The following is a 20891-nucleotide window of genomic DNA, read 5'->3' as shown; positions in this document are numbered from 1 at the left end:
ATAAATAATAAACATTATTATCTATATAATTTTATAATTATTATTATTAGGTTTATTTCTAGGTTATTATTTATTACATCTTATAAGAGCAGGTGTATTGAATTGTACTGTAATTGTACTGTCTGCCCTCATGTTGTAAAGCGCTGCGCAAACTGTCGGCCCTATATAGATCCTGTATAATAATAATAATAATAATATTTGGTTTATTTCTAGGTTTTTGTTTATAAAATCCTACATTAGGCTTTACCAGGTTTATTTCTAGATTAATTGTTATAAAATCTTATATAAGCTTTATTTGGTTTAATGACTTTAATTTATGTTTTATATGTAATTGTGCCCAACCATAACCAAAATGTATAGTAAAAAAATAAATTAAAAAAATCAATGATAACTTTATCATTAAAATCTTAAATTAGACTTTATTCGGTTTTTTTAAAAACGTTATTATTTATATAATGTTATATAATCTTTATTAGGTGCAATGATTTGTTAGTATGGAGCCCCCCCGGGATCTGCAGTGGGGATGTCAGATTTTTCTTTGTTGTCTGATGAAGAGATGAAATCACTGACCAAAAATAACCTGCTGGTGTCCTGCACTTTCCACATTGAACACTAGATGTCGCGGTGTACACTGTGTTGTATTGGGAACGTTTGTTTGGGAGGAACATTTTATTCCGGTCATGTGTTCCCCGGCTCATTGTTTACGTTGTGCACACAGTGTGTGGTGGGCGGACGAGGTGTGATCGGTGTGTTCTCCTCAGATGTGTCCGGGATCCCCGGTGACAGGTCAGTCAATGAGGCTCTTTATATCACCGGGCACAGGGGGCCCTAAGATGGGCATGGGGGCAACAAGAAGCATACAGGAGGGGTACAGGGGCAAAAACAAGGACAGGGGGGGGGTACAGGGGCAACAAGAAAGATAAAGGAGGGGGTACAGGAGCAAAAAGAAGGGCTCATGGGCCACAAGATGTAGGCGAGAGGGACAAAAAGAAGGATACAGGAGGGGCTCAGGGGCCACACAAAGGATATAGGTGGGGTACAGGGGCAACAAGAAGGACATATGAGGAGTACAGGGGCAACAAGAAGGATACAGAAGGGGCACAGGGGCAATACGAATTATGCAGGAGGGGCAATAAAAAGGATACAGGAGAGGCACAGGGGCAATAAGGGTACAGGTGGGGCACAGGGGCATTACGAAGGATACAGGAGTGGCACAGGGGCAGCAAGAAGGGCAAAGGGGCCACAAAAAGAACACAGGAATGACACAGGAGCCACACGTAGGACACAGGTGGGGCACAGGGGCCACAAGATGTAGACAAGAGGGGCACAGGGGCCACAAGAAGGAGACCGGAGGGGCAATAAGAAGGATACAGGAGAGGCACAGGGACAATAAGAAGGATACAGGAGGGGTACAGGGGCAACAAGAATGATACAGGAGGGGCAACGAGGAGGCTACAGGAGGGCGTACAGGGGCAACAAGAAGTATACAGGAGGGTTACAGGGTCAATAAGAAGGATACAGGAGAGGCACAGGGGCCTCAAGAAGGATACAGGAAGGGTACAGCGGCCACAAGTAAGATGCAGGAGGGGCCACAAGAAGGAAAACAGAAATTACACAAGGGCCACACAAAGGATACAGGAGAGGCACAGGGGCCACACGCAGGATATAGGAAGGGCACACAGGCAATAAGGATACAGGAGGGGCACAGGGGCAACAAGAAGGATACAGAAGGGGCACAGGGGCAACAAGAAGGATACACGAGGGGCACAGCAGCAACAAGGACACAGGAGGGGTACAAGGGCAACAAGAAGGACACAGGAGGGGTACAGGGGCAACAAGAAGGATACAGGAGGGGCACAGCAGCAACAAGAAGGATACAGGAGGGGCACAGCAGCAACAAGGATACAGGAGTCGTACAGGGGCAACAAGAAGGATACAGGAGGGGTACAGGGGCAACAAGAAGCACACAGGAGGGGTACAGGGGCAACAAGAAGGACACAGGAGTGGAACAGGGGCCACAAGAAGAACACAGGAATGACACATGGCCCACATGTAGGATACAGGAGGGACACGGGGGCCACAAGAAGCATACAGGAGGGGCACGGGGGCCACAAGAAGCATACAGGAGGGGCACAGGGCAACAAGAAGGATACAGGAAGGGCACAGGCGCCACAAGAAGGATACAGGACGGGCACTAAGAATGTACAGGAGGGGCACAGGGCAACAAGAAGGATACAGGAAGGGCACAGGGGCCACAAGTAAGATACAGGAGGGGCACAGGGGCCACAAGAAGGACAGAGAAATTACACAAGGGCCACACAAAGGATACAGGAGAGGCACAGGGGCCACACGTAGGATACAGAAAGGGCACACAGGCAATAAGGATACAGGAGGGGCACAGGGGCAATATGAAGGATACAGGAGGGGCACAGGGGCAACAAGAATGATACAGGAGGGGCACAGGGGCAACAAGAATGATACAGGAGGGGCAAGAAGAATGATACAGGAGGGGCACAGCAGCAACAAGAAGGATACAGGAGGGGTACAGGGGCAGCAAGAAGGACACAGGAGGGGTACAGGGGCACATAGAAGGATACAGAACGGGCAACAAGAAGGGGCACGGGCAACAAGAGGGATACGGGAGGGACACAGGGGCCACACAAAGGATTCAGGAGGGGTACAGGGGCAACAATAAGGATACAGGAGGGGCTACAAGAAGAATACAGGAGGGGTACAGGATTAATAAGAAGGATACAGGAGGGGCACAGCAGCGACAAGAAGGGTACAGGAGGTGCACAGGGGCAAAAAGAAGGATAAAGAAATGACACAGGGTCCACACAAAGGATACAGGAGAGGCACAGGGGCCACAAGTAGGATACAGGAGGGGCACACAGGCAACAAGAAGGATACAGGAGGGGCACAGGGGCAACAAGAAGGATACAGGAGGGGCACTAAGAAGGATACAGGAGGGGCACAGGGGCAACAAGAAAGGATACAGGAGGGGCACAGGGGCCACAAGAAGCATACAGGAGGGGTACAGGGACAACATGAAGAACAAAGGAGGGGTACAGGGGCAATAAGAAGGATACAGGCGGGGCACAGCAGCAACAGGAGGGGCACAGGGGCAACAAGGATGACACAGGAGGAGTACAGGGGGCAACAAGAAGGATACAGGAGGGGCATAGGGGCAAAAAGAAGGATACAGAAATGACACAGGGGCCACAAAAAGGATACAGAAGAGGCACAGGGTCCACATGTAGGATACAGGAGGGGCACACGGGCAATAAGAAGGATACAGGGGGGGCACAGGGGCAACAAGATGGATACAGGAGGGCCACAGGGGCCACACAAAGGATACAGGAGGGGTACACGGACAACATGAAGAACAAAGGAGGGGTACAGGGGCAACATGAAGGATACAGGAGGGGTACAAGGGCAACAAGAAGAACGCAGGAAGGGCACAGGGGCAACAAGAAGGACACAGGAGGGGTAGAGGGGCAATAAGAAGGATAAAAGAGGGACACAGGGGCTACACAAAGGATACAGGAGGGGCATCAAGAAGGACACACAAGGGGCATAGGGGCAACAAGAAGGACACAGGAGGGGAACAGGGGCCACAGGAATGACACAGGGGCCACACGCAGGATACAAGAGGGGCACCGGGGCCACAAGAAGGATACAGGAGGAGTACGGGGGCAATAAGAAGGATACAGGAGGGGCGCAGGGCAACAAGAAGGATACAGGAGAGGCACAGGGGTCACAAGAAGGATACAGAAATGACACAAGGGCCACACAAAGGATACAGGAGAGGCACAGGGGCCACAAGTAGGATACAAGAGGGGCACATGGGCAATAAGAAGGATACAGGAGGGGCACATGGGCAATAAGAAGGATACAGGAGGGGCACATGGGCAATAAGAAGGATACAGGAGGGGCACATGGGCAATAAGAAGGATACAGGAGGGGCACAGGGGCAACAAGAAGGATACAGGAGGGGCACAGGGGCAACAAGAAGGATACAGAAGGGGCACAGGGGCAACAAGAAGAATACAGGAGGGGTATAGGGTCAATAAGGATACAGGAGGGGCACAGGGGCAATAAGAAGGATAAAGGAGGGGCAACAAGAAGGATACAGGAGGGACAGAGGGGCCACATAAAGGATACAGGAGGGGTACAGGGTCAATAAGAATGATACAGGAGGGGCAACGAGGTGGCTACAGGAGAGGGTACAGGGGCAACAAGAAGTATACAGGAGGGGTACAGGGTCAATAAGAAGGATATAGGAGAGGCACAGGGACAATAAGAAGGATACAGGAGGGGTACAGGGGCAACAAGAATGATACAGGAGGGGCAACGAGGAGGCTACAGGAGGGGGTACAGGGGCAACAAGAAGTATACAGGAGGGGTACAGGGTCAATAAGAAGGATACAGGAGGGGCACAGGGGCCTCAAGAAGGATACAGGAAGGGCACAGCGGCCACAAGTAAGATGCAGGAGGGGCCACAAGAAGGACACAGAAATTACACAAGGGCCACACAAAGGATACAGGAGAGGCACAGGGGCCACACGCAGGATACAGGAAGGGCACACAGGCAATAAGGATACAGGAGGGGCACAGGGGCAACAAGAAGGATACAGAAGGGGCACAGGGGCAACAAGAAGAATACAGGAGGGGTATAGGGTCAATAAGGATACAGGAGGGGCACAGGGGCAACAAGAAGGATACAAGAGGGGCACAGCAGCAACAAGGACACAGGAGGGGTACAAGGGCAACAAGAAGGACACAGGAGGGGTACAGGGGCAACAAGAAGGACACAGCAGGGGCAACAAGAAGGATACAGGAGGGGCACAGCAGCAACAAGAAGGATACAGGAGGGGCACAGCAGCAACAAGAAGGATACAGGATGGGCACAGCAGCAACAAGAAGGATACAGGAGTCGTACAGGGGCAACAAGAAGGATACAGGAGGGGTACAGGGGCAACAAGAAGGACACAGGAGTGGAACAGGGGCCACAAGAAGAACACAGGAATGACACATGGCCCACATGTAGGATACAGGAGGGGTACAGGGTTAATAAGAAGGATACAGGAGGGGCACAGCAGCGACAAGAAAGGTACAGGAGGTGCACAGGGGCAAAAAGAAGGATAAAGAAATGACACGGTCCACACAAAGGATACAGGAGAGGCACAGGGGCCACAAGTAGGATACAGGAGGGGCACACAGGCAACAAGAAGTATAAAGGAGGGGCACACAGGCAACAAGAAGGATACAGGAGGGGCACAGGGGCATCAAGAAGGATACAGGAGGGGCACTAAGAAGGATACAGGAGGGGCACTAAGAAGGATACAGGAGGGGCACAGGGGCAACAAGAAAGGATACAGGAGGGGCACAGGGGCCACAAGAAGCATACAGGAGGGGTACAGGGACAACATGAAGAACAAAGGAGGGGTACAGGGGCAATAAGAATGATACAGGCGGGGCACAGCAGCAACAGGAGGGGCACAGGGGCAACAAGGACGACACAGGAGGAGTACAGGGGGCAACAAGAAGGATACAGGAGGGGCACAGGGGCAAAAAGAAGGATACAGAAATGACACAGGGGCCACAAAAAGGATACAGAAGAGGCACAGGGTCCACATGTAGGATACAGGAGGGGCACACGGGCAATAAGAAGGATACAGGGGGGGCACAGGGGCAACAAGATGGATACAGGAGGGCCACAGGGGCCACACAAAGGATACAGGAGGGGTACACGGACAACATGAAGAACAAAGGAGGGGTACAGGGGCAACATGAAGGATACAGGAGGGGTACAAGGGCAACAAGAAGAACGCAGGAAGGGCACAGGGGCAACAAGAAGGACACAGGAGGGGTAGAGGGGCAATAAGAAGGATAAAAGAGGGGCACAGGGGCTACACAAAGGATACAGGAGGGGCATCAAGAAGGACACACAAGGGGCATAGGGGCAACAAGAAGGACACAGGAGGGGAACAGGGGCCACAAGAAGAACACAGGAATGACACAGGGGCCACACGCAGGATACAAGAGGGGCACCGGGGCCACAAGAAGGATACAGGAGGAGTACGGGGGCAATAAGAAGGATACAGGAGGGGCACAGGGCAACAAGAAGGATACTGGAGGGGAACAGGGGCCACAGATAGGATACAGGAGAGGCACAGGGGTCACAAGAAGGATACAGAAATGACACAAGGGCCACACAAAGGATACAGGAGAGGCACAGGGGCCACAAGTAGGATACAAGAGGGGCACATGGGCAATAAGAAGGATACAGGAGGGGCAACAAGAAGGATACAGGAGGGGCACAGGGGCAACAAGAAGAATACAGGAGGGGTATAGGGTCAATAAGGATACAGGAGGGGCACAGGGGCAATAAGAAGGATAAAGGAGGGGCAACAAGAAGGATACAGGAGGGACAGAGGGGCCACATAAAGGATACAGGAGGGGTACAGGGTCAATAGGAATGATACAGGAGGGGCAACGAGGTGGCTACAGGAGGGGGTACAGGGGCAACAAGAAGTATACAGGAGGGGTACAGGGTCAATAAGAAGGATATAGGAGAGGCACAGGGACAATAAGAAGGATACAGGAGGGGCACAGCGGCCACAAGTAAGATGCAGGAGGGGCCACAAGAAGGACACAGAAATTACACAAGGGCCACACAAAGGATACAGGAGAGGCACAGGGGACACGCGCAGGATACAGGAAGGGCACACAGGCAATAAGGATACAGGAGGGGCACAGGGGCAACAAAAAGGATACAGAAGGGGCACAGGGACAACAAGAAGAATACAGGAGGGGTATAGGGTCAATAAGGATACATCAGGGGCACAGGGGCAACAAGAAGGATACAAGAGGGGCACAGCAGCAACAAGGACACAGGAGGGGTACAGGGGCAACAAGAAGGACACAGCAGGGGCAACAAGAAGGATACAGGAGGGGCACAGCAGCAACAAGAAGGATACAGGAGGGGCACAGCAGCAACAAGAAGGATACAGGAGGGGCACAGCAGCAACAAGAAGGATACAGGAGTCGTACAGGGGCAACAAGAAGGATACAGGAGGGGTACAGGGGCAACAAGAAGGACACAGGAGTGGAACAGGGGCCACAAGAAGAACACAGGAATGACACATGGCCCACATGTAGGATACAGGAGGGGCACGGGGGCCACAAGAAGCATACAGGAGGGGCACAGGGCAACAAGAAGGATACAGGAAGGGCACAGGTGCCACAAGAAGGATACAGGACGGGCACTAAGAATGTACAGGAGGGGCACAGGGCAACAAGAAGGATACAGGAAGGGCACAGGGGCCGCAAGTAAGATACAGGAGGGGCACAGGGGCCACAAGAAGGACAGAGAAATTACACAAGGGCCACACAAAGGATACAGGAAGGACACACAGGCAATAAGGATACAGGAGGGGCACAGGGGCAATATGAAGGATACAGGAGGGGTACAGGGGCAACAAGAATGATACAGGAGGGGCACAGCAGCAACAAGAAGGATACAGGAGGGGTACAGGGGCACATAGAAGGATACAGAACGGGCAACAAGAAGGGGCACGGGCAACAAGAAGGATACAGGAGGGGCACAGGGGCAACAAGAGGGATACGGGAGGGACACAGGGGCCACACAAAGGATTCAGGAGGGGTACAGGGGCAACAATAAGGATACAGGAGGGGCTACAAGAAGAATACAGGAGGGGTACAGGATTAATAAGAAGGATACAGGAGGGGCACAGCAGCGACAAGAAGGGTACAGGAGGTGCACAGGGGATAAAAAGAAGGATAAAGAAATGACACAGGGTCCACACAAAGGATACAGGAGAGGCACAGGGGCCACAAGTAGGATACAGGAGGGGCACAGCAGCGACAAGAAGGGTACAGGAGGTGCACAGGGGATAAAAAGAAGGATAAAGAAATGACACAGGGTCCACACAAAGGATACAGGAGAGGCACAGGGGCCACAAGTAGGATACAGGAGGGGCACAGGGGCAACAAGAAGGATACAGGAGGGGCACAGGGGCAACAAGAAAGGATACAGGAGGGGCACAGGGGCCACAAGAAGCATACAGGAGGGGTACAGGGACAACATGAAGAACAAAGGCGGGGTACAGGGGCAATAAGAAGGATACAGGCGGGGCACAGCAGCAACAGGAGGGGCACAGGGGCAACAAGGACGACACAGGAGGAGTACAGGGGCAACAAGAAGGATACAGGAGGGGCACAGGGGCAAAAAGAAGGATACAGGAGGGCCACAGGGGCCACACAAAGGATACAGGAGGGGTACACGGACAACATGAAGAACAAAGGAGGGGTACAGGGGCAACATGAAGGATACAGGAAGGGTACAAGGGCAACGAGAAGAACGCAGGAAGGGCACAGGGGCAACAAGAAGGACACAGGAGGGGTAGAGGGGCAATAAGAAGGATAAAAGAGGGGCACAGGGGCTACACAAAGGATACAGGAGGGGCATCAAGAAGGACACACAAGGGGCATAGGGGCAACAAGAAGGACACAGGAGGGGAACAGGGGCCACAAGAAGAACACAGGAATGACACAGGGGCCACACGCAGGATACAGGAGGGGCACCGGGGCCACAAGAAGGATACAGGAGGAGTACGGGGGCAATAAGAAGGATACAGGAGGGGCACAGGGCAACAAGAAGGATACTGGAGGGGAACAGGGGCCACAGGTAGGATACAGGAGAGGCACAGGGGTCACAAGAAGGATACAGAAATGACACAAGGGCCACACAAAGGATACAGGAGAGGCACAGGGGCCACAAGTAGGATACAAGAGGGGCACATGGGCAATAAGAAGGATACAGGAGGGGCACAGGGGCAACAAGAAGGATACAGGAGGGGCACAGGGGCAACAAGAAGAATACAGGAGGGGTATAGGGTCAATAAGGATACAGGAGGGGCACAGGGGCAATAAGAAGGATAAAGGAGGGGCAACAAGAAGGATACAGGAGGGACAGAGGGGCCACATAAAGGATACAGGAGGGGTACAGGGTCAATAAGAAGGATACAAGAGGGGCACACGGGAAATAAGGAAGATACAGGAGGGGCAACAAGAAGGATACAGGAGGACCACGGGCCACACAAAGGATACAGGAGGGGTACAAGGGCAACAGGAAGGATACAGGAGGGGCACAGGGGCAACAGGAAGGATACAGGAGGGGCACAGGGGCAACAGGAAGGATACAGGAGGGGCACAGGGGTAACAAGAAGGATACAGGAGGGGCACAAGGGCCCCAAGAAGGACACAGAAGGGGCACAGGGGCCACACAAAGGATACAGGAGGGGCACAGGGGCAACATGAAGGATACAGGAGGGGCACATGGGCAATAAGAAGGATACAGGAGGGGCACAGGGGCAACAAGATGGATACAGGAGGGGCACAGGGGCCACACAAAGGATACAGGAGGGGTACAGGGACAACATGAAGAACAAAGGAGGGGTACAGGGACAACATGAAGAACAAAGGATGGGTACAGGGGCAATAAGAAGGATACAGGAGGGTTACAAGTGCAACAAGAAGGATACAGGAGGGGTATAGGGGCAACAAGAAGAACACAGGAGGGGCACAGGGGCAACAAGAAGGACATGGGAGGGGTAGAGGGGCAACAAGAAGGATACAGGAGGGGCACAGGGGCAACAAGAAGGATACAGGAGGGGCACAGGGGCAATAAGAAGGATACAGGAGGGGCACAGGGGCAACAAGGACACAAGAATGACACAGGGGCCACAAGAAGGATACAGGAGGGGAACAGCAGCACCAGGAGGGGTACAGGGGCAACAAGAAGGACACAGGAGGGGTAAAGGGGCAACAAGAAGGATACAGGAGGGACACAGGGGCAAAAAGATGGATACAGAAATAACACAGGGGCCACACAAAGGATACAGAAGAGGCACGGGGCAATAAGAAGGATACAGGAGGGGTACAAGGGCAACAAGAAGAACACAGGAAGGGCACAGGGGCAACAAGAAGGACACAGGAGGGGTAGAGGGGCAATAGGAAGGACACAGGAGGGGCACAGGGGCAACAAGAAGGACATGGGAGGGGCACAGGGGCAACAAGAAGGATACAGGAGGGGCACAGGGGCAACAAGAAGGATACAGGAGGGGCACAGGGGCAATAAGAAGGATACAGGAGGGGCACAGGGGCAACAAGGACACAAGAATGACACAGGGGCCACAAGAAGGATACAGGAGGGGAACAGCAGCACCAGGAGGGGTACAGGGGCAACAAGAAGGACACAGGAGGGGTACAGGGGCAACAAGAAGGATACAGGAGGGACACAGGGGCAAAAAGATGGATACAGAAATAACACAGGGGTCACACAAAGGATACAGAAGAGGCACGGGGCAATAAGAAGGATACAGGAGGGGTACAAGGGCAACAAGAAGAACACAGGAAGGGCACAGGAGGGGTAGAGGGGCAATAAGAAGGATACAAGAGGGGCACAGGGGCCACACAAAGGATACAGGAGGGGCACAGGGGCAACAAGAAGGACACAGGAGGGGCACAGGGGCAACAAGAAGGACACAGGAGGGTCACAGGGGCAACAAGAAGGACACAGGAGGGGCATAGGGGCAACAAGAACGACACAGGAAGGGAACGGGCCACAAGAAGAACACAGGAATGACACAGGGGCCACACGTAGGATACAGGAGGGGTACAGGGGCAATAAGAAGGATACAGGAGGGGCACAGGGCAACAAGAAGGATACTGGAGGGGCACAGGTAGGATACAGGAGGGGCACAGGGGCCACAAGAAGGATACAGAAATGACACGAGGGCCACACAAAGGATACAGGAGAGGCACAGGGGCCACAAGTAGGATACAGGAGGGGCAACAAGAAGCATACAGGAGGGACACAGGGGCCACACAAAGGATACAGGAGGGGTACAGGGGCAACAAGGATGATACAGGAGGGGCACAGGGGCAGCAAGAATGATACAGGCGGGGCACAGGGGCAACAAGAAGGATACAGGAAGGACAGAGGGGCCACATAAAGGATACAGGAGGGGTACAGGGTCAATAAGAAGAATACAGGAGGGGCACAGGGGCAATAAGAAGGACACAGGAGGGGCACAGGGGCAATAAGAAGGATACAGGAGGGGCACATGGGCAATAAGAAAGATACAGGAAGGGGCACAGGGGCAACAAGAAGGATACAGGAAGGGGCACAGGGGCAGCAAGAAGGATACAGGAGGGGCACAGGGGCAACAAGAAGGATACAGGAAGGGCACAGCAGCGACAAGAAGGATACAGGAGAGGCACAGGGGCCACAAGTAGGATACAGGAGGGGCACAGGGGCAAAAGGAAAGATACAGGAGGGGCAAAAAGAAGGATACATGAGGGGCACAGGAGCCACAAGAAGGATACAGGAGGGGCACAGGGGCCCCAAGAAGGACACAGAAATGACACAAGAGCCACACGTAGGATATAGAAGGGGCACGGGCCACACTTAGAATACAGGAGGGGCACAGGGGCAATAAGAAGGATACAGGAGGGGCACAGGAGCAAAAGAAGGATGCAAGAGGGGGAAAGGGACAACAAGAAGGACACAGGAGGGGTACAGGGCAACAAAAAGGATACGGGGCAACAAGAAAAACACAGGAGGGGAACAGGGGCCACAAGAAGAACACAGGAATGACACATGGCCCACATGTAGGATACAGGAGGGGCACGGGGGCCACAAGAAGGGTACAGGAGGGGTACAGGGGCACCAAGAATGTACAGGAGGGGCACAGGACAACAAGAAGGATACAGGAGGGACACGGGCCCCACAAAGGATACAGGAGGGGCAACAAGGAGGATACATGAGGGGCACAGGAGCCACAAGAAGGATACAGGAGGGGCATAGGGGCCCCAGGAAAGACACAGAAATGACACAAGAGCCACACGTAGGAGACAGGAGGGGCACAGAGGCCACACTTAGGATACAGGAGGGGCACAAGGGGCAATAAGAAGCATGCAGGAGGGCCATAGGGGCAAAAAGAAAGATGCAGGAAGGGCACAGGGGCAAAAAGGATATAGGTGGGGCACAGGGGCAATAAGAAGGATACAGGAGGGGCACAGGGGCAACAAGAATGATACAGGAGGGGCACAGGGGCAACAAGAAGGACACGGGCCACAAGAAGAATACAGGAGGGACACAGGGGCAATAAGAAGGATACAGGAGGGGCACCGGGGCAATAAGAAGGATACAGGAGGGGCAATAAGAAGGATACAGAAGGGGCAACAATAAGGACACAGGAGGGGCACAGGGGCCACAAGAAGAACACAGGAATGTCACAGGGGCCACATGTAGGATACAGGAGGGGCACAGGGGCCACATGTAGGATACAGGAATGACACAGGGGCCACATATAGGATACAGGAGGGGCACAGGGGCCACAAGAAGGATACAGGAGGGGCACAGAGGAAACAAGAAGGATAGAGGAAGGGCACAGGGGCCACAAGAAGGACACAGGAGGGGCCACAAGAAGGAGAAAAAATGGGTCACGAGAGGGCCACAAGAAGGACACAGGAGGGACACAGTTAGGGCCACAAGAAGGAGACAAAGGGGCTCTAATGCCGCGTACACACGACGGGTCTTTCCGGCAGACTCGGTCCGACGCAATCAGTCCGTCGGACAATCCGATCGTGTTTGGGATTGTCTGACCGTTTTAAAAAAAAAATCAGACGGACCTAGAAATAGAACATGTTTCAAATCTATCCGACGGACTAAACATCGGGAAAACCGTTCCTCTGTATGCTGGTCCGACAGACCAAATAGGACGCAAGGGCAGCTATTGGCTACTGGCTATTGAACTTCCTTATTTAGTCCCGTTTACACCATCACGTTCAAAATCAACGGACTTTCCACCGGACTTAGTCCGTTCGTGTGTGGGAAAGTCTGTCGGACCTCCGTCGTGAAGACCGTCGGACCTGGTCCGTCGAAAAGTCCGGTCGTGTGTACGCGGCGTAAGAGGAGCACGGGCTGTAAGTGCCGGTTCACACTAGCGCGATGCGAGAACCCTGCGAATCATGTGCGGGTTCCCGCATCGCTCCCGACACGCACAGCAGTTCACACTGCCATATGCAAACTGCTGGGGAGTGTCATTATATGTTAACGACACCCCCATTTCAGCTTGCGTATCGCACTGCGAACTGACAGTTCGGACATGAATCGGATCTCATACGTGTGAACACACATGTGATCCGATTCTGGTCCGAGCAGAAAAAAGGGTCCTGTGCGTGTTTGCATCAAATGCGGTGCGATATCAGCCATACTATCTGTATGGCTGACGTCGCACCCGCACAGACATCGCATGTAATGTAAACAGCAGTGCGCTGCGAATTACATGTGATGTCTGGCATCGCGCTAGTGTGAACCGGCACTAAGAGGGACACAGGAATGCGACAGGAGGGGCACAATTTTAAAGAAAATAAAAAACAATATTTTTTACTTTTTGTTATAATAAATATCCCCCAAAAAAAAAAAACACACAAAAAAACTTCTTCCTCAGTTCAGGCCAATATGTATTCTACATATTTTTGTTAAAATCGTAATAAGCGTATATCGATTGGTTTGCGCAAAAGTCATAGCGTCTACAAAATAGGGGATAGAGTTATGGGATTTTTATAATTTATTTTTTTACTAGTAGTGGCGGCGATCAGTGATTTTTAGCGGGACCCACCCCCCGTCGCTCTTAAAGTGGCCAGCGTACACCTACAGCAATTTGTGCAGGGGAGCCAACCTGGCGCGGTATAATGATGGCGACTGGTCGACAACCGATCAGTGTTTTTTTTTTTTTTTTTTTTTCTAGTTGTCACTGCGCTACTTTAACTAGTAATTGCGCAGTCATGCAACACTGTACCCAAATTAAATTTTATATATATTTATATATATATATAATGTATGTATATGTATAATTTTTTTTTTTTTTTTTGATCACCTCCTGGGTTTTTAATTTTTTGCTAAATAAACAAATAAACACCAAAAATTTGGGGGAGAAAATGGCATTTTCTACTTTCTGTTATAAAAAAAAAAAAAATCCAATAAAATAATTTTTTTGCTAAATTTAGGCCAAAATGTATTCTGCTACATGTCTTTTGGTAGAGAAAATCCCAATCGGGGTATATTATTTAGTCTGTAGGAATGGAAAAGAAAAGGACCTGGGGGTCCTAGTTAGGGGTGCAACAGATCGTCACCGATCCGCTTAACCCGAATTGGTCACCCTGTTCGGATCGGCACAAGCCACGATCGGCAGAGAGCGTTCCGTGGCCTCGGCCTTAGGAACTACCTTTCCATACCCAGCCATACTCTGCAATACTCGGTAGTACCCAGCCATGCTCAGCCGTACCCAGCCATACTCAGCCAATATTACAGTGGGGTGGTGGAATTTTCACAGGTTTTTGGAAATTTAATTATTATTCGCTGATCCAAAAAAATGATCCGATCCGTGAGTTTTTTGATCCGTTGCACCCCTAGTCCTAGTAGATGATAGGCTCATCAATGACATGCAATGCCAAGCTGCTGCCAACAAACAGAATATTGGCATTAAAAAAGGGAATCAACTCCAGAGATAAAAGGATAATTCTCCCGCTCTACAAGACTCTGGTCCAGCCGCACCTGGAGTATGCTGTCCAGTTCTGGGCACCAGTCCTCAGGAAGGATGTACTGGAAATGGAGGGAGTACAAAGAAGGGCAACAAAGCTGATAAAGGGTCTGGAGGGTATTAGTTATGAGGAAAGGTTGTGAGCACTGAACTTATTCTCTCTGGAGAAGAGACGCTTGAGAGGGGATATGATTTAAATACACAAATACTGTACTGGTGACCCCACAATAGGGATAAAACTTTTTCGCAGAAGGGAGTTTAACAAGACTCTTTGCCACTCATTAAAATTAGAAGAAAAGAGGTTTAACCTTAAACTACATAGAGGGTTCTTTACTGTAAGAGCGGCAAGGATGTGGAATTCCCTTCCACAGGCGGTGGTCTCAGCGGGGAGCATCGATAATTTCAAGAAACTATTAGATAAACACCTGAACGTTTGCAACATACAGGGATATACAATGTAATACTGACATATTATCTCACACACACATAGGTTGGACTTGATGGACTTGTGTCTTTTTTCAACCTCACCTACTATGAAATTAAATCAAATTTTTTTTCTACCTTAACCACTTGCTTACTGGGCACTTAAACACCCTTCCTGCCCAGACCAATTTTCAGCTTTCGGTGCTCTCACACTTTGAATGACAATTACTCAGTCATGCAACACTGTACCCAAATGAATTTTGTGTCCTTTTTTTCCCACAAATAGAGCTTTCTTTTGGTGGTATTTGATCACCTCTGGGGTTTTTATTTTTTGCGCTATAAATGAAAAAAGACCGAAAATTTTGAAAAAAAACGCATATTTCTTTGTTTCTGTGACAGAATTATGCAAATTATTAATTTTTCTTCATAAATTTTGGCCACAATTTATACTGCTACATGTCTTTGGTAAAAATAACCCAAATTAGTGGATATTATTTGGTCTTTGTGAAAGTTAGAGAGTCTACAAGCTGTGGTGCGAATCGCACAAAATTGATCACATCTGATGTACTGGTGACCTATCTCGCTTCTTGTGACCCGAACAAGTCAGGAAAGTACAAATACCCCCCAAATGACCCCTTTTTGGAAAGTAGACATTCCAAGGTATTTAGTAAGAGGCATGGTGAGCTTTTTGATGTTGTCATTTTTTTCCCACAATTCTTTGCAAAATGAAGATTTTTCATTTTCTTTATTTTTCTCCACAAAATTGTCATTGTAATAGGTTATTTCTCTCACGTGGCATGTGTATACCACAAATGACACCCCCCAAAAAATTCTGCTACTCCTCCTGAGTATTACAATACCACATGTGTGGGACTTTTTCACAGCCTGGCCACATAGAGAGGCCCAACATGCAGGGAGCGCCATCACGTGTTCTAGAAGCATAAATTACACATCTAACTTGTTGACTACTTATTACACTTTTGAAATACCAGGACAATGACACGTGACACTGATGACAGATGGCACTGATACGTGGCAATGATGACACTTATACGTGGCACTGATAACACGTGGCACTGATGACAGATGACACTAATATGTGGCACTGATGACACATGGCACTAATACGTGGCACTGATGACACGTGGCACTAATACGCGGCACTGATGACACGTGGCACTAATATGTGGCACTGATGACACGTGGCACTAATACGTGGCACTGATGACACGTGGCACTAATACGTGCCACCGGTGACAGATGGCACTAATACGTGGCACCAATGACGCGTGACACTGATGACAGATGGCACTGATAAGTGGCATTGATGACACGTGACACTGACAACAGATGGCACGTGACACTGACAGGTGGCACTGATGACAAATGCCACTGATACGTGGCACTGATGACAGATGGCACTAATACGTGGCACTGATGACAGATGGCACTATGTGGCACTAATAACACGTGGCACTGATGACAGATGCCACTTATACGTGGCACTGATGACAGATGGCACTGGGGACAAATGGCACTGACAACAGGTGGCACTGGGGACAGATAGCACTGCGGGCAGGTGGCACTGGGGTGGGGTGGATTGCACTGGGGTGGATGGCACTGGGGCGGATGGCACTGGGGCGGATGGCACTGGGGCAGGATGGCACTGGGGCAGGATGGCACTGGGGCGGATGGCACTGGGGCAGGATGGCACTGGGGCAGGATGGCACTGGGGGGGGCATGGCACTGGGGGGGGGGTGGCACTGGGGGAGGATGGCTCTGGGGGAGGATGGCTCTGGGGGAGGATGGCACTTTTTTTTAAACTTTTTTTTTTGACTTTTTTTTTTTTTTTTCTTTTTTACACTGACGGCTGCTGCAGCCGTTCTTCTCTCCCCTCTCACACGCTGTCTGTGTGAGGAGGGAGAGCGGCGCTGAGAGATGATCTCATATGTTTACATATGAGATCATCTCCCATTGGACACGCCGATCACGCTGTAAACGGCCGCTGTGATTGGCCGTTTACAGCGATCTGTGTTTGCCTGTCCCCGGGGGACACGGCAAACACAGAACTTCCGCGATGCGCGCCCGCGGCGGCGCGCATTGCGGAAGTAAACACCAGGCCGTCCAGGGACGGCCAGGCGAGGGAAGCCGCCCGCCCTAAAGCCGTCATTCGGCTATAGGGCGGGCAGGAAGCGGTTAAAAATAAAAAAATTCCATTCTGTCTCTGGTGCAGTACAGCGTCATCATATAACTGGTGTGGCGGTGATCAGGGATACTGACTGGTGACAGTATGTAACTTTTTTTTTGTACTACTCTGGCGGGTGGTCAGGGATTTAAAAAAAATTTTTTTTTACATTGTTATTGCTTATACAGTGATTTAAATATAATTGCTAAGTTGTGTCAGCCACATTGGACCTGTGAATGGGTTAACCATTTTGCTTTTGGTTGTGACCTATGATTGGCTACAGCTGATCACATGGTACAGGTAGCCAAGTACCATGTGTTATCTGTGGGCCCATCACAGTCCACAACAGCGAGCAAGCTGTTCATGAATAGAAATCCATTCATGACAGGTTGTTGACATTGTTATCGTGAGATCGCTATGACCAAGTACCGCTAACGGTAATCCAGACACAGCGATCACAGGAGGGGCATGCCCCCTAAACCGGAGCGGGCACAACGACCGCAAATGGTTAAGTCAAACATTGACACCCGCTGCAGATTGTATCTGCAGTGCGTTTTGAATGCGGTTCAGGAAACATACACGGGATGGGGGTTTCCTGCACTGCGTTCTGGTGTAAACCGGGCCTTAACCACTTTCAGACCGGACCATTTTTGCTGGCTTAAGACCAGACCACTTTTTGCGATTCGGCACTGCGTCGCTTTAACTGACTATTGCGCGGTCGTGCCACGTGGCTCCCAAACAAAATTGACATCCTTTTTTTTCCCCACAAATAGAGCTTTCTTTTGGTGGTATTTGATCACCCCTGCGGTTTTTTATTTTTTGTGCTATAAACAAAAATAGAGCGACAATTTTGCAAAAAAAAAAAACACATTATTTTTTACTTTTTGTTATAATAAATATCCCCCAAAAATATATATAAAAAAAATGTTTCCCCTCAGTTTAGGCCGATACGTATTCTTCTACATATTTTTAGTAAAAAAAATCGCAATTAAGCGATTATTGATTGGTTTGCGCAAAAGTTATAGCGTTTACAAAATAGGGGATAGTTTTATGGCATTTTTATTAATAATATTTTTTTTTTACTAGTAATGGCGGCGATCAGCGATTTTTATTGGGACTGCGACATTATGGCAGACAAATCGGACATTTTTGACACATTTTTGGGACCATTGTCATTTATACAGCAATCAGTGCTATACAAATGCACTGATTCCTGTGTAAATGACAGTGGCAGTGAAGGGGTTAACCAGGGGGTGGCAGTGTAGGGGTTAAGTGTTCCTAGGGGTGTGTTACTAACTGTGGGGGGCTGGGATTTGTGTTAGTGAACACTGATCTCTGCTCCAATCACATGGAGCAGAGATAAGCGTCACTTGTTGCTAGGCAGAACGGGGAGATGCTGTTTACAACGGCATCTCCCCGTTCAGCCGCCCCATGAGACAATTGCGGGTATCCCCGCGGCGATCGAGTCCGCGGGACTGGCGACCGGACTCACGGGGGTCCCGACCAGCACACGAGCGTGCCGCCGGCGGCGCGCACGTGATGGCAGAGCAGCATATAAAAATGGATGTACCTGTATGCCAATATGCCTGCCCGTGCCATTCTGCTGACGTACATTGGCGTGCGCTGGTCGGGAAGTGGTTAAAGTGGTTATAAAGGCACAAGATTTTTTACCTTCTATGCATGAAGGTAAAAAAATAAAACCTTCTGTGTGCAGCAGCCCCCCTAATACTTACCTAAGCCCCCTCTCCATCCAACGATGTCCACCAGAACCTCTCTGGGGGACTCGCACTACTATTTGGCTGTGCTATTGGCTCCTGCTGCTGTCAATCACAGCCAGTGAGCCAACCAGGAGATGGAGAGGCGGGACCAAGCCTCGGCTCTGTGTGTGAATGGACACACAGAGCCACAGCTTGAAAGCTCGCCTGCTTGGGTGACCCCACAGCAGCGGCAGGAGGGAGGGGCCAGGGGCGCCGGTGTGGGACCTGAGAAGAGTAAGATCCGGGCTGCTCTGTGCAAAACCATACTTGAAAAATAAAAAAAAAACAAGGCTTTAATATCACTTTAATATTTACGGGCCACTTCCGGACCGCCTGCCGTCGTTTTATGTGATGACTTTGAAGGAGGATATTGTTGTAATGGCAGCAGCTACTTGCCATAACCCTGGTATTCAGCGGGCGGTTCGCTACAAGATAAAGGTGGTCTCTGTGGTGGATTCGCTGCAAGATCACTTTTAGCAACGATGGGAAAGGGGGCCTGGCGCGATCCGGGGGCCCTCGCGCCGCTTACTGGAGCCGAAGATGGCCCCCACCCATCTCCATATCATTGCAGGGTGGAAGCGACGTCAAAACGTCACTTCCGTCGATACCTCCTAAACGGCCATTTAAAAAAAATAATGTTATGCATTTTAATGTAAATATGAGATGTGAGGTCTTTTTCACCCCCAGATCTCATATTTAAGAGGACCTGTCATGCTTTTTTTTTTATTACAAGGGACGTTTACATTCCTTGTAATAGGAATAAAAGTGACACAATTTATTTATTTATTTGTCTCTTTTTTTAAAATTGGCAGCTGCAGCTCTACATTAATCTCCATGCTGGGTACTGCACTCTAGGGGGAGGCAGGGAGCACAGCACACACTGCTAGACGGCTCTCCTTTGCTTTCACTTTCACAGTAAACAGCGTGCCCAGCTCCTGCACAGCCGATTTACACATCGGCTGAGAAGACATACACTGTGGAGAGGGGGACTTTAGAGCGAGACCCCACAGGCTGACTGCAGCATGGGTGAGGAGGGAGGGGAGGAGGAGAGCTAAAGACAGAATGACACCCCCGTGATGGGTGGGGCCAAGCCCCACAGGCCCCGCCCCATTTTCGGCACCAGTATCGGCGGAAATTCTCTTTCGGCTTTTTGCCGAAAGGGCCATTTTCGGCCGATATGTTTTGGCGGCTGAAATTTCGGTACATCCCTAGTTATTACTGCGGTGACTGACAGCAAAGCTGGAGGTTTTAATTTTGACCACTGACACCAATGCTGGGGGTTATTTTGGCCACTCATACCAATACTGGGGGTTGTTATTGCAGACACGAATACCTGTGCTGGGGGTTATTATTGCAGTCAATGACACCAGTGCTGGAGGTTATTATTGCAGTGACTGACACCAAATCTGGAGGTTTTTATTGAGACCACTGACACCAATGATGGGGGTTATTGTTGCAAATATTGGCATTAGACCCCCTTTCACACTGAGGGCATTTTGCAGGGGCTATAGCGTTAAAAATAGCGCCTGCAAAAAGCCAAATCAATGGGGCAGCGCTGCTATACTGCCGACTACGTTTTGCAGACGGATTTAACCCCTCTTCGGCCATTAGCGGGGGGTTAAAACCGCCCCCGCTAGCGACTGATTAGCGCCGCTAAAACGACGGTAGAGCAGCACTAAAAATAGCGCCGCTTTACAGCTGAAACCCTAGGTGGCGCAGTGTGAAAGGATCTCTATGCTGGAAGATATCATTTCATCCACTGACACCATTGCTGGGCATTGTTATTGTGGTCACTGATACCAACGCTGGCTCCATCCACCCCACCCCAAACCCATCCCGGTTCCATCCATCCCACCCCAATTCCATCTTGGCTCCATCCATCCCCCCCCA

At 50.4% G+C, this 20891-nt stretch overlaps 1 long non-coding RNA gene across 2 annotated transcripts in view; it reads left to right on the top strand.

The window, feature by feature from the left end:
* Positions 1 to 631: 631 nt before the first annotated feature.
* LOC143923681 (uncharacterized) overlaps positions 632 to 20891 on the top strand; it is a 42519-nt gene continuing 22259 nt past the window's right edge. The window contains exon 1 of one of the 2 annotated variants that reach the window (XR_013261760.1): positions 632 to 786. This is a non-coding gene — a long non-coding RNA (uncharacterized LOC143923681). The remainder of the gene's footprint in view (positions 787 to 20891) is intronic. The other variant, XR_013261761.1, reaches the window with a different exon arrangement.

The sequence above is a fragment of the Lithobates pipiens genome, unplaced genomic scaffold (assembly GCF_037356315.1).
Source record: "Lithobates pipiens isolate NorthernLeopardFrog02 unplaced genomic scaffold, aLitPip1_a1.2 Scaffold_22, whole genome shotgun sequence".
Classification (NCBI taxonomy): domain Eukaryota; kingdom Metazoa; phylum Chordata; class Amphibia; order Anura; family Ranidae; genus Lithobates; species Lithobates pipiens.
Note: the sequence above shows the minus strand (reverse complement) of the source record. Positions and strands in the feature narration are given on the sequence as shown.